This window comes from Chiloscyllium plagiosum, unplaced genomic scaffold (genome assembly GCF_037043375.1).
Source record: "Chiloscyllium plagiosum isolate Xiang-an unplaced genomic scaffold, Cpla_swu_hap1 HiC_scaffold_51, whole genome shotgun sequence".
In the NCBI taxonomy this organism is placed as follows: Eukaryota; Metazoa; Chordata; class Chondrichthyes; order Orectolobiformes; family Hemiscylliidae; genus Chiloscyllium; species Chiloscyllium plagiosum.
In genome coordinates, this window is record NW_028270189.1 from 10,335,437 (window position 1) to 10,350,689 (window position 15,253).

The following is a 15,253-nucleotide window of genomic DNA, read 5'->3' on the forward strand; positions in this document are numbered from 1 at the left end:
GTAGCTCAAACCGTCCAAACCTGGCAAAGCCCTTTTCTGAACGTTTCCAGTTTCACAATATCATTCCTAGAAGAGGGAGACTGGAACGGAAAACAGAATTCTGAAGAGCCTTAAATCAGTGTCCTATACAATCACAATAGGACATCGCAACTTCTGTATTCATGCATTGTCCAATAGTGGAAAGTGTGCCAAACGCTGCCTTCACTACTCTGCCTAGCTGGGACTCTACTTCCAGGGAACTGTGAACCTGCACTCCAAGGTTTCTTTGTCCAGCAAAGCTCTCCAGGACCTTCCCATTCAGTGTATACGTCCTGCCCTGATTTGCCTTTCCAAACTGCAGCACCTCACATGTATCTAAATTATACTGTCTGCCATTCCTCAGCCCATTGCCCCATCTGATCAAGATCCCCTTCCACACTGCAGTAAACGTCTTTGCTGTCCACTACACCTCCAATTTTGGTGTCTTCTGTAAACCCACTGACCATACCTCATTCACATCCAAATCATTTATGTAAAAAGACCAGTATCGATCCTTGCAGCACACTGCTGTTCACAGGCTTCCAGTCCACAAAGCAACCCTCCATCACCGCCCTCTGTCCCCTACCTTCAAGCCAATTTTGTATCCAAATGGCTACTTCTCCGTGCATTCCATGTTATCTAACCTTGGTAACCAGTCTGCTTTGCGGAACCTTGTTGAATGTCTTTCTGAAGTCCATATTGACAATGTCCACAGTCTCCCTTCAATCATCTTTGTCATTCTGCAAAAGATTCAATCAAGTTAGTGAGACACTATTTCCCACGCACAAAGCCGTGTTGATTGTCCCTAATCATGCCTTGCCTTTCCAAACACATGTAAATCCTATTCCTCAGAGTCCCTTCCAACAACTTGCCTGCCACTGGGATGTTCTGGAGTGGAATTGCTCGTCCTGAGTGCAGATATGGAAGAAGTGGAGGAATTCAGTACAGGACTATACTCGAGGGAAATCAGGAGAGCAAAAGGGGACATGAAATAACTCTAGGAACGGTTCTCTAGGAAACTCTATGAAAAGGCTCACTGATCTCTTGTTCCACGACCTTTCCTCACCACCTTTTTAAAATCATTGCAGCCATCTTCCAGTACTTCACCTGTGACTATCGATGATACAAACATCTCAGGAGGGGTCCAGCATTCCTCACTAGCTTTCCACAAAGGTCTGAGATACATCTGATCAGGTCCCATTCAGTTATCCACCTTGATACGATTTAAGACATCCAGTACTACCTTCTCTGTAATATGGACGTTTATCAAGTTATCACTATTTATTTATCCAAACTCTCTAGCTTCCATTTCATTCTCCAGTAAAACAAAATGTGAAATACTCGCATCATATCTCTCCCAGCTTCTGTGGTTCCATAGACCGCCTTGTTGATCTGCCTGGTTATTCTTTTATCTGTGATGTATTTGCAGAATCTCTTTGGATTCACCTTAAACCATTTTCTGGATGTTATTTTTGCTCTCCTGATTACTCTCGAGTATAGCCCTGTACCCAATTCCTCCACTTTTTCCAGATCTGCACTGAGGAGGAGTAATTCCACTCCAGAACATCTCAGAAAGGCTTCCCATTCAATTTCCTTCCCACGTGATCAACAATGCTCTCCAATGCATATCCTCCATACTAATCTCCAGATACAGTGCATTAACCACTGCCATTTCCCTACCTACAGTCAGACCCCAGCATCAGGGATATATTTCCCTCCCCACCCATACCTGTATTCCACATAGACCATTCCCTCTTCGACTCCCTTGTTAGGTCCAAACCATCCCTTAAACCCACCCTCCATACCAGCGCCCTCCCTTGCCACCACAGGAGATGTAAGTCCTGTGCCCACACATCACCCATCACCTCTGTCCAAGGCCCCAAAAGATCTATTCAAAACCAGGCAGAAATTTTCATGCAAATCTAAACACCTCATCTACTGCGTCTGGACACCCTGGACAATGTACCATGGCTAAATCACCAAACTCACATCTTTGGACTATGGGAGGAAACCAGAGCACCGAAAGGAAACTCCGTCAGACATGGGGAGAATGTGCAAACTCCATACAGAGAGTCACCCATGGCTGGAATCAAACCAGCACTAACCACTGAGCCACAATACTGTGGGATCTTTGGTGCTGACGTGCTACCCCACTGATACCTCAGTCACTCACCCTGCCTTATTTCCCAAGAGAGGAGGCAGTGATGGCCTCGTGATATTATCAATAGACAGTTAATACCGAGACCCAGAAACGATCTGGGGACCTGGGTTTGAATCCCAACACGGCAGGTGGGGGAATTGGAATTTCACAAAAAATCAGAAATTAAGAATTTAATGATGACAATGAATCCATTGTTGATTGTTGGTTAAAAAGCACCATCTGGTTCACTAATAACCTTTAGGGAAGGAATCTGCCATCCTTACCTGGTCTGGCCTACATAGGACTCCAGACCCATCGCAAAGTGGTTGACTGTTAACTGCCCTCTGGGCCCAGCCAGTGACACCCTCATCCTGTGGATGAATAAAGAAAAAGGTCAAGTTTTGTTCTTGCTCTAGTAGGTACATCCTAGAAACTGAATCTGAATTGTTCTCGTACACACTGAACAAATAGCTTTCCATCCAAGCCCTTAACACTACAGCACTAAGAGGTGATGTTGGTAAAGTTAAACCCCTTCTAATTGCAACCATTTTATTCTTACAGATAACAGATACAGATCTCCTGGTAAACTTACTTCTCAATTCCCTGCTGACTACTGGGTGGGGGTCTATAATACAATCCCAATGAGGTGATCATCCCTTTCTTCTTTCTCAGTCCCACCCAAATAACTTGCCTGGATGTAGGACCAGGAATGTCCTCCTCAAGCCCAGCTGTAATGTTATCCCTCATCAAAGATGCCACTTCCCCTGTTCTGTCCTTGCTATAGCATCTATACCCAGGAACAGTGAGGTACTGGTCTTATCCATCCCTTATTCATGCCCCTGTAACTGCTGTAATATCCCAGTCCCACGTTCAAACCCATACCCTGCGCTCATCTGCCTTCCCGGTCAGGCCACTTGCATTGACATAAATGCAGTGTGACCTCATTCTGTGACGTGCCCTTGCCTGCCTTGACAGTCTGACCTCTGAACAGTATCAGCCTCAGACTTACCTCTTTCCTCACTATCTCTTTGGGTTTACTCCCACTCCCTCACTGGTTCAATTCCTCCTAAGTAGTACTAGAAAATCTTCCCTTCCAATGCAGGTACAATCCATCCTCCTTATGCAGGTCGATTCTACCCCACAAGAGATTCCAATCATTCAAAAATGTGAATCCTTCTCAGCTCCACCAGGTCCACAGCCACTCATTCACCTGCTCCATCCTGCTATTCCTACTTGCATTAGCATGAGGCACCAGGACTAATCCAGATATTACTATCCTTGAGGACCTACCTTTTAAACCTCCAGGCTAATCTGCCTTATTCTCATCAGGACCTCATCCTTTCTCTTCCTATGTCATTGGTACCAACGTACAACCACATCCCACTGGTTTTTCTCCCTTTTTGAGAAGATTCTACTCCCTCTCGGAGACATCCTTGACCCTGGCACCAGGGAGGCCCCACCCCATTCTGATGTCCCACTGTCAGCTGCACAAACGGCAGTCTGTGCCCTATACCAGAGAATCATCTATCATTATTGATCATCTGGAACCTGATATACCTCTCATTACATTGGCGCCAGTCTCAGTACCAGGAACCTGGCTGTCAGTGCGTCAGTCACTTGAGAGTCTATCACCCCCTAACTTTTCCAAACCAGTATACTTGTTTGAGATGGAGACAGCCACGGGAGACTGCTGCATTACCTGCCTACCCCTCCTACCTTTCGTAGAGGTAACCCATCCACGTGACTGTATCTACAGTATCCTACCATCCTGAGACTGCCACCTATCATGCTCACTGACCACCCCCCCCCCCCAGTCAATTCCTAACCGCCTTTAACTGCCCCGCTCCAACCGATCCAATGGGATTTGCAACCTCACTTCCTGCAGACATAATCATCAGGTTCATTGAAACTCGCCCACATCTGACAGGAAAAGCACATCAATCTATGAATGTCCATCTCTGCACCTTAAAATTTTACAGACCCAGGAAAAGGCACAGTCTTACTGCTCTACAAAACACTACTCCAGAATAACTTAATACCTACGCTTTATATTTTAAAATTTAATCAAGAGACTGTAAGACACATTAAAAAGAAACCCTCACCTTATTCACTATTGTAGATTTATGAAAATTAAACAGACTATGATTTATGTAATAAGAGCTGATCCCCAGCTGTAGTAGTTCTGAGAGTGAGCTCTCTCCGAGGGCAGCTGTGAAATGTCACCGTTAGTTTCTCTTTTCTCCCACAATGCTCCCTCCCTGTCTCTGTAATTCCTCCTCCAGCCTCACAACCCTCCTTATCTCTTTAACCCCCCTCCAGCTTCAGAAATTACAAGTCTGTGGTGTAAGATTTTTTTTGATTCATTTTTAGCTCTTTTATCACAAAAATGGAAAATACAAACCCAAGATTTCTGTTAACTGACTATTTGGAGAGGCCGACACATGGACGGGCTCAGTAATTTATCTCAATTTGTTCACAGAGAAGGACGGACTATTTTAAAAAAAAATTGTTGCCAAATAGTGAGGTGATGTTCTAATGGTATTTTTGCTAAGCCGAGTAATATGGAGACCTGTGTAATGTTGGGAGGATGAGGGTTCGAATCCCAGCATGGCTGATGGTGGCATTGGTATTCAATAAAATCTGGAATGAAGAATCTAATGATGACCATGAATTCATTGTGGAATGTTCGGGGGAAAAAACACCATCTGGTTCACTAATGTCCTTTCGAGAAGGAATCTGCCATCCTGACCTGGTCTGGCCTACATGTGACTCCAGACCCACAGCAATGTGGTTGACTCTGGGCAATGCATGTTCTAAATGAATAAACAAAAAGATTTATTTTAAATCATGGAGGAGCGCTTTTTTGAACGTAATTGTGTTTTCAAACTTAAATAAAAAGGATCAGCTTGGTCGGATGGCACGATAGACGCTGCAATAATCAGAGGGACAAATGTACAGAGAGATCTCAGATATATGTCAGAATAAAGAGGTTGTAATAGTAAGCAATTTAATTTTCCAAACATTGATGAGGATTACCACAGTGTGAAAGGCTTGGTGGCTGGAGAATTTGTTAAATTAGTTCTAGAACATTTCCTTTATCATTGTGTAAATGTTCCTGTCAGAAAAGGAGCAGAAGATGACCTTTTCTCGGGTAACAAAACAGGAGAAGTGACTGAAGTGAAAGTAGGGGCACGCTTTGTCTGGGAGGAAATTGCGGGCCACTTGTAGAAATATTTGCTTAATTGAGAATCACAGGTGAGGTGCCTGATGACTGGAGAGTGGCTAATGTTGTACCTTTATTACGGAGAAGCCTGGGAACTGTAAACCTGGGAGCCTGACCTCAGTGCTGGGTAAGTTGTTGGAGGTGCTTCTGAAGGATAGGATTTATATGCGGTTTAAGAGTTAAAGAATGATTAGGGATAATCAACTGGGAGAAGGTGAGGACTACAGATTATGGAGGTCCGAATTGAAGAGTGAGGTGCGGGAAAAGCGCAGCTGGACAGGCAGCATTCGAGGAGCAGGAGAATCGATGTTTCTGGTATAAGCCCTTCATCAGGAAGGGGATGATTAGGGATAGTCAGCATAACTTTATGAGAGGGTGTCTCATCAAAATGATTATTTCTTTAAGGTAGTCACCAAGAAGATCGATAAGGGCAGAGCGTTAGACATTGCTTATTTGGACTTTAGTAATGCCTTTGGCAAGGTTCTGCATGGGAGACTAATTTGTAAAGTTGGATCACGTGGGATTCAGGGAGAACTTGCCAACTGGATACAAAATTAGCCAAACAGTCATGATTCGGAGATGCCGGTGTTGGACTGGGCTGTACAAAGTTAAAAATCACACAACACCAGGTTATAGTCCAACAGGTTTGAATACAGTGATAGTTTCACTTCTTTCATGTGTAAATCACAAAACCCTTTTTTTTCATGCATACATTCATGTAGAACTCTGAGCTCAAAAACTGCATGAATTTATATAAAACTCTGTTATCTCACTTTTTAGATTAGAATCAATCTAAACATCATGGCATAGACAGAGAACACAGGGGGCTAACACCTTCAACATATTGTCTAGCTATCACCATTATTAACAGCTAACCTGAGAATGTAACTTTTAAAAAAAGTTTTGTGATTTACACGTGAAAGAAGTGAAACTATCATGGTATTCTAACAGATGAAAGGCTTAACAGACAATTAATTTTTTAATTTATAATTTCAGTTAAATCACACTGTAAATTTCTGCTGTAAATTGTGTGTTAGGATTGAGCCCTCCACTATCACCTGATGAAGGAGCGTCGCTCCGAAAGCTAGTGTGCTTCCAATTAAACCTGTTGGACTATAACCTGGTGTTGTGTGATTTTTAACTTTGTACACCCCAGTCCAACACCAGCATCTCCAAATTATGTTAGGATGAGATGTGAAGGCTCAGTTAGGGCACTTGAGGGTGACAAGGTAGCCAGGAAAGACCTAAAGAGAGAGCTCAGAAGAGCCAGGAGGAGACATGAGAAGTTGTTGGTGGATAGGATCAGGGTAAACCCAAAGGTTTTCTATAGGTATTTAAGGAATAAAAGAATGATGAGAGTAAGATTAGGGACAATCAAGGACAGTAGTGGGAAATTGTGTGTGGAGTCAGAGGAGATAGGGGAAGCACAAAATGAATATTTTTCATCAGTATTCACTCTAGAAAACGATAACGTTGTTGAGGAGATTACTAAGATACAAGCTACAAGACTAGGTGGGATTGAGGTTCACAAGGAGGAGGTATTAGAAATCCTGCAGAGTGTGAAAATAGGAAAGTCCCCTGGGCCGGATGGGATTTATCCTAGGATTCTCTGGGAAGCCAGGGAGGAGATTGCCGAGCGTTTGGCTTGATCTTTACACCATCATTGTCTACAGGAATAGTGCCCGAAGAGTGCAGGATGGGAAATGTGGTTCCCTGTTCAAGAAGGTGAGTAGAGACAATCCTGGTAATTGTAGACCAGTGAGGCTTACTTCAGTTGTTGGTAAAGTGTTGGAAAAGGTTAAAAGAGATAGGATTTATAATCATCTAGAAAAGAATAATTTGATTAGGGATAGTCAGCACGGTTTTGTGAAGGGTAGGTCGTGCCTCACAAACCTTATTGAGTTCTTTGAGAAGGTGACCAAACAGGTAGATGAGAGTAAACCAGTTGATGTGGTGTATATGGATTTCAGCAAGGGGTACGATAAGGTTCCCACAGTAGGCTATTGTACAAAATGCGGAGGAGATATAGCAGTTTGGATCAGTAATTGGCTTGCTGAAAGAAGACAGAGAGTGGTGGTTGATGGGAAATGTTCATCCTGGAGTCCAGTTACCAATAGTGTACCGCAAGGGTCGGTGTTGTGTCCACTGGTGTTCATCATTTTTATAAATGGCCTGGATGAGGGTGTAGAAGAGTGGTTAGTAAATTTGCAGACAACACCAAGGTCGGTGGAGTTGTGGATAGTGACGAAGGATGTTGTAGGTTACAGAGAGACATAGATAAGCTGCAGAGCTGGGCTGAGAGCTGGCAAATGGAGTTTAATGCGGACAAGTGTGAGGTGATTCACTTTGGTTAGGGGAACCGGAATGCAAAGTACTAGGTTAATGGTCAGATTCTTGGTCGTGTAGCAGAGAGCAGAGAGATCTCGGTGTCCAGGTACACAGATCCTTAAAAGTTGCCACCCAGGTTGACAGGGTTGTGAAGAAGTCATACAGTGTTTTAGCTTTTATTAATAGAGGGATCAAGTTCTGGAACCATGAGGTTATGCTACAGCTGTACAAAACTCTGGTGCGGCCACATTTGGAGTATTGTGTACAGTTCTGGTCACCGAATTATAAGAAGGATGTGGAAGCTTTAGAAAGGGTGCAGAGGAGATTTACTAGGATGTTGCCTGGTATGGAGGGAAGGTCTTACGAGCAAAGTCTGAGGGACTTGAGGCTGTTTTTGTTAGAAAGAAGAAGGTTGAGCGGTGACTTAATAAAGACATATAAGATAATCAGACGATTAGAGAGCCTTTTTCCAAGTATGGTGACGGCAAGCACGAGGGGGCATAGCTTTAAGTTGAGGGGTGATAGATATAGGACAGATGTCAGAGGTAGTTTCTTTACTCATTGAGTAGTAAGGGTATGGAATGCTTTGTCTGCAACGATAGTAGATTCGCCAACTTTGAGAACATTTAAGTCATCATTGGACAAGCATATGGACATACATGGAATAGTGTATGTTAGATGGGCTTCAGATTGGTATGACAGGTCGGCACAACATCAAGGGCCGAAGGGCCTATACTGCGCTGTAATGTTCTATGTTCTAATCCTTGGCACAACGTCATAAGCTGAAGGGCCTGTTCTGTTCTGTACTATTCTATGTTCTGTAATTCTAGATAATCCTCTTAGACCACAGCACTCCCTCAGTACTGACTGTCTGACATTGCTGCTGACCCTCTGGCATTGGTGCATTCTGTCAGTCGTAACCTCTGACAGTGCAGCGCTCCAGCAGGACTGACTCTCCAACAGTGAGGCACTCCCTCATTACTGACACTCTCTCAGTACTGACTAATTCAAACAGTAGTGCTCATTCAGTACTGACCCACTGACAGTGCAACACTCATTCAGTACTGATCCTCTGAAAATGGAGTGCACATTCAGTCCAGACCCTCTGACAGTGCAGCGCTCCCTCAGTACTGACTCTCCAACAGTGAGGCAATCCCTCATTACTGCGCCTCTGACAATGCGGCACTCCCTAAATACTGACCCACTTACAGTGCAGCATTCCCTCAGTACTGACCCTCTGACAGTGCAGCACTCCCTCAGTACTGACCCTCTGACAGTGCGGAGCTCCGACAACATTCATCCTCTGACAGTGTGACCCTCCCTCATAACAAAACTCCTGACAGTGCAGCCCTCCCTCAGAACTAAACTCCTGACAGTGTGGCCCTCCCTCAGAACTAAACTCCTGACGATGCGGCCCTCCCTCAGAACTAAAGCCCTGACAGTGCGGCTCTCCCTCAGAACTAAACTCCAGACAGAACGGCCCACCCTCAGAACTAAAATCCTGACAGTGCGGTACTCCCTCAGAACTAAAATCCTGACAGTGCGGCCCTCCCTCAGAATTAAATTCCTGACACAGCGGCCCTCCCTCAGAACTAAAATCCTGACAGTGCGTCCCTCCCTCAGAACTAAACTGCTGACTGTGCGGCTCTCCCTCAGTACTACACTCCTGACAGTGTGGTCCTCCCTTAGAACTAAACACCTGACAGTGCAACTCTCCCACAGAACTAAACTCCTGACAAAGCGGCCCTCCATCAGAACTAAACTCCTGACAGTGCAGCTATCCCTCAGAACTAAACTCCTGACAGTGCGGCCCTCCCTCAGTACTAAACTCCTGACAGTGCGGCCCTCACTCAGAACTAAACTCCTGACAATGCGGCCCTCCCTCAGAAATAAACTGCTAACAGTGTGGCCCTCCCTCAGTACTACACTCCTGACGGTGCGGTACTCCCTCAATACGAAACTCCTGACGGTGCGGCCCTCCCTCAGTACTAAACTCCTGACAGTGTGGTCCTCCCTCAGAACTAAACTCTTGACAGTGTGGCACTCCTTCTGAACAAAACTGCTAACAGTGTGGCCCTCCCTCAGTACTACACTCCTGACGGTGCGGTCCTCCCTCATTACGAAACTCCTGACGGTGCGGTCCTCCCTCAGAACTAAAATCCTGACAGTGCGGCCCTCCCTCAGTACTAAAAACCTGAAAGTGCAGGCCTGCCTCAGAACTAAACTCCTACAGTGCGGCCCTCCTTCAGTACTAAACATCTGACAGTGCGGCTCTCCCTCAGAACTAAACACCTGACAGTGCGGCTCTCCCTCAGAACTAAACTCCAGACAGAGCGGCCATCCCTCAGAACTAAACTCCTGACTGTGCGGCTCTCCCTCAGAACTAAACTCCTGACAGTGTGGCCCTCACTCAGAACTAAACTGCAAACAGTGTTCCCCTTCCTCAGTACTAAACTCCTGACAGAGCGGCCATCCCTCAGAACAAAACTCCTGTCAGTGCGGCCCTCCCACAGTACTAAACACCTGACTGTGCGGCTCTCCCGCATAACTAAACTCCTGACATTGCGGCCCTCCCTCAGAACTAAACTCCTGACATTGCGGCCCTCCCTCAGTATTAAACTCCTGAAAGTGTTGCCATTACTCAGAACTAAACTGCAAACAGAGGGGCCCTCCCTCAGTACTACACTCCTGACAGTGCAGTCCTCCGTCAATATGAAACACCTGACAGTGCGGCACTGCCTCAGAATTAAACTCCTGACATAGCGGCCCTCCCTCAGAACTAAACTCCTGAAAGTGCGGCCCTCCCTCAGAACTAAACTCCTGACAGTGCGGCACTCCCTCAGAACTAAACTCCAGACGGAGCGGCCCACGCTCAGAACTAAACACCTGACAGTGCGGCCCTCCCTCAGAACTAAACTGCTGACAGTGCGGCCCTCCCTCAGAACTAAATTCCTGACAGTGCGGCCCTCCCTCAGAACAAAACTCCTGACAGTGCGGCTCTCCCTCAGAACTAAACTGCTGACAGTGCGGCCCTCCCTCAGAACTAAATTCCTGACAGTGCGGCCCTCCCTCAGAACAAAACTCCTGACAGTGCGGCTCTCCCTCAGAACTAAACTCCTGACGGAGCGGCCCTCGCTCAGAACTAAACTGCTGACAGTGCGGCACTCCCTCAGAACAAAACTCCTGACATTGCGTCCCTCCCTCAGAACTAAATTCCTGACAGTGCGGCCCTCCCTCAGAACTAAACTCCTGACAGTGTGGTCCACCCTCAGAACTAAACTCCTGACAGTGCGGCCCTCCCTCAGAACTAAACCCATGCCAGTTCGGCTCTCCCTCAGAACTAAACTCCTGACAGAGCTGCCCACCCTCAGTACGAAACTCCTGACAGTACGGTCCTCCCTCAGAAATAAAATACTTACATTGCGGCCCTCCCTCAGAACTAAACTCCTGACAGTGCGGAACCTCCCTCAGTAGTAAATTCCTGACAATGCGGCCCTCCCTCAGAAATAAACTGCTAACACTGTGGCCCTCCCTCAGTACAACACTCCTGATGATGCGGTCCTCCCTCAATACGAAACTCCTGACACAGCGGCTCTCTCTCAATACTAAACTCCTGACAGTGTGGTCCTCCCTCAGAACTAAACTGCTAACAGTGTGGCCCTCCCTCAGTACTACACTCCTGACATTGCGTCCCTCCCTCAGAACTAAAATCCTGACATTGCGTCCCTCTCTCAGAACTAAACACCTGACAGTGCGGCCCTCCCTCAGAACTAAACTCCTGACAGTGCGGCCCTCACTCAGAACTAAACTCCTGACAGTGCGGCCCTCACTCAGAACTAAACCCATGCCAGTGTGGCTCTCCCTCAGAACTAAACTCCTGACAGAGCTGCCCACCCTCAGTACGAAACTCCTGACAGTACGGTCCTCCCTCAGAAATAAAATACTTACATTGCGGCCCTCCCTCAGAACTAAACTCCTGACAGTGCGGAACCTCCCTCAGTACTAAACCGCTGACAATGCGGCCCTGCCTCAGAAATAAACTGCTAACAGTGTGGCGATCCCTCAGTACTACACTCCTGACAGTACGGTCCTCCTCAGAAATAAAATATTTACATTGCGGCCCTCCCTCAGTACTAAACTCCTGACAATGCGGCTCTCCCTCAGAACTAAACACCTAAAAATGCAGCCCTCCCACAGAAATAAACTGCTAAAGGTGTGGCCCTCCCTCAGTACGACACTCCTGACGGTGCGGTAGTCCCTCAATACGAAAGTCCTAACAGTGTGGTCATCCCTCAGAACAAAAGTCCTGACAGTGCGGCCCTCCCTCAGTACTAAAAACCTGACAGTGTGGCCCTGCCTCAGAACTAAACTCCTGACAGTGCGGCCCTCCTTCAGTACTAAACACCCGACAGTGCGGCTTTCCCTCAGAACTAAACTCCTGACAGTGCGGTCCTCCCTCAGAACTAAACTCCTGACAGAGCGGCCCTCCATCAGAACTAAAGACCTGACAGTGCGGCCCTCCCTCAGAACTAAAGACCTGACAGTGCGGCCCTCCCTCAGAACTAAACTCCTGACAGTGCGGCCCTCCTTCAGTACTAAACACCCGACAGTGCGGCTTTCCCTCAGAACTAAACTCCTGACAGTGCGGTCCTCCCTCAGAACTAAACTCCTGACAGAGCGGCCCTCCATCAGAACTAAAGACCTGACAGTGCGGCCCTCCCTCAGAACTAAAGACCTGACAGTGCGGCCCTCCCTCAGAACTAAACTCCTGACAGTGCGGTCCTCCCTCAGAACTAAACTCCTGACAGAGCGGCCCTCCTTCAGAACTAAACTCCTGAAAATGCGGCCCTCCCTCAGAAATAAACTGCTAACAGTGTGGCCCTCCCTCATTACTACACTCCTGACGGTGCGGTGCTCCCCCAATGCGAAACTCCTGACGGTGCGGCCCTCCATCAGAACTAAACTGCTAAGTGTGGTCCTGCTCAGTACTGCACTCCTGACGGTGCGGTCCTCCCTCAATACGAAACTCCTGACAGTGTGGTCATCCCTCAGAACTAAAATCCTGACAGTGCGGCCCTCCATCAGTACTAAACTCCTGACAGTGCGGCCCTCCCTCAGAACTAAACTGCTAACAGTGTGGCCCTCCCTCAGTACTACACTCCTGACGGTGCGGTCCTCCCTCAATAAGAAACTCCTGACAGTGTGGTCATCCCTCAGAACTAAAATCCTGACATTGTGGCCCTCCCTCAGTAGTAAAAACCTGATGCGGCCCTGCCTCAGAATTAAACTCCTGACAGTGCAGCCCTCCCTCAGTACTAAACAGCTGACAGTGCGGCCCTCCCTCAGACCTAAACTCCTGACAGTGCAGCTCTCCCTCAGAACTAAATTCCGGACAGTGCGGTCCTCCCTCAGAACTAAACTCCTGACAGAGCGACCCTCCCTCAGAACTAAACACCTGACAGTGCGGCCCTCCCTCAAAATTAAACGCCTGACAGTGCGGCCCTCCCTCAGAACTAAACACCTGACAGTGTGGCCCTACCTCAGTATTATACTCCTGACTGTGCGTCCCTCCCTCAGAACTAAACACCTGACAGTGCGGCCCTCCCTCAGAATTAAACACCTGACAGTGCGGCCCTCCCTCAGAACTAAACTCCTGACACAGCGGTGCTCCCTCAGAACTAAACTCCTGACAGTGCGGCTCTCCCTCAGAACTAAACTCTTGACAGAGTGGTCCTCCCTCAGAACTAAACTCCTGACAGAGCGGCCCACCCTCAGAACTAAATTCCTGAAAATGCGGCCCTCCCTCAGAAATAAACTGCTAACAGTGTGGCCCTCCCTCAGTACTACACTCCTGACGGTGCGGTGCTCCCTCAATGCGAAACTCCTGACGGTGCGGCCCTCCATCAGAACTAAACTGCTAAGTGTGGCCCTGCTCAGTACAGCACTCCTGACGGTGCGGTCCTCCCTCAATACGAAACTCCTGACAGTGTGGTCATCCCTCAGAACTAAAATCCTGACACAGCGGCCCTCCCTCAGAACTAAATTCCTGACAGTGCGGCACTCCCTCAGAACTAAACACCTGACAGTGCGGCCCTCCCTCAGAACTAAACTCCTGACAGTGCGGCCCTCCCTCAGAACTAAACTCCTGACAGTGCGGCCCTCACTCAGAACTAAACCCATGCCAGTGTGGCTCTCCCTCAGAACTAAACTCCTGACAGTACGGAACCTCCCTCAGTACTAAACTGCTGACAATGCGGCCCTGCCTCAGAAATAAACTGCTAACAGTGTGGCGATCCCTCAGTACTACACTCCTGACAGTACGGTCCTCCCTCAGATATAAAATATTTACATTGTGGCCCTCCCTCAGTACTAAACCTCTGACAATGCGGCACTCCCTCAGAACTAAACACCTGAAAATGCAGCCCTCCCTCAGAAATAAACTGCTAAAGGTGTGGCCCTCCCTCAGTACGACACTCCTGACCGTGCGGTACTCCCTCAATACGAAAGTCCTGACAGTGTGGTCATCCCTCAGAACAAAAGTCCTGACAGTGCGGCCCTCACTCAGTTCTAAAAACCTGACAGTGCAGCCCTGCCTCAGAACTAAACTCCTGACAGTGCGGTCCTCCCTCAGAACTAAACTCCTGACAGTGCGGTCCTCCCTCAGAACTAAACTCCTGACAGTGCGGTCCTCCCTCAGAACTAAACTCCTGACAGAGCGGCCCTCCTTCAGAACTAAACTCCTGACAGTGCGGAACCTCACTCAGAACTAAACTGCTAACAGTGTGGCACTCCCTCAGTACTACACTCCTGACGGTGCGGTACTCCCTCAATACGAAACTCCTGACGGTGCGGCCCTCCCTCAGTACTAAACTCCTGACAGTGTGGTCCTCCCTCAGAACTAAAAATCCTGACAGTGCGGCCCTCGCTCAGAACTAAACTCCTGTCAGTGCGGCCCTCCCTCAGTACTAAACACCTGACAGTGCGGCCCTCCATCAGAACTAAAGACCTGACGGCGCGGCCCTCCATCAGAACTAAAGACCTGACAGTGCGGCCCTCCCTCAGAACTAAACTCCTGACGGTGCGGCCCTCGCTCAGAACTAAACACCTGACAGTGCGGCCCTCCCTCAGTAGTAAACTCCTGTCAGTCCGGCCCTCACTCAGAACTAAACACCTGACAGTGCGGCCCTCCCTCAGAACTATACTCCTGACAGTGCGGATCTCCCTCAGAACTAAACTCCTGACAGAGCTGCCCACCCTCAGTACGAAACTCCTGACAGTACGGTGCTCCCTCAGAAATAAAATACTTACATTGCGGCCCTCCCTCAGAACTAAACTGCTAACAGTGTGGCCCTGCTCAATACTGCACTCCTAACGGTGCGGTCCTCCCTCAATACGAAACTCCTGACAGTGTGGTCAACCCTCAGAACTAAAATCCTGACATTGAGGCCCTCCCTCAGTACTAAAAACCTGATGCGGCCCTGCCTCAGAACTAAACTCCTGAAGTGCAGCCCTCCCTCAGTACTAAACACCTGACAGTGCGGCCC

General features: G+C 47.8%; 1 long non-coding RNA gene across 1 annotated transcript in view; it reads right to left on the reverse strand.

The window, feature by feature from the left end:
* Positions 1–584: 584 nt before the first annotated feature.
* The window catches only part of LOC148134979 (uncharacterized), a 35,497-nt gene continuing 20,828 nt past the window's right edge, over positions 585–15,253 (reverse strand). The window contains exons 2-3 of the long non-coding RNA XR_015755461.1: positions 2,443–2,529; positions 585–758 (exon numbers count right to left, since the gene is read on the reverse strand). This is a non-coding gene — a long non-coding RNA (uncharacterized LOC148134979). The remainder of the gene's footprint in view (positions 759–2,442; positions 2,530–15,253) is intronic.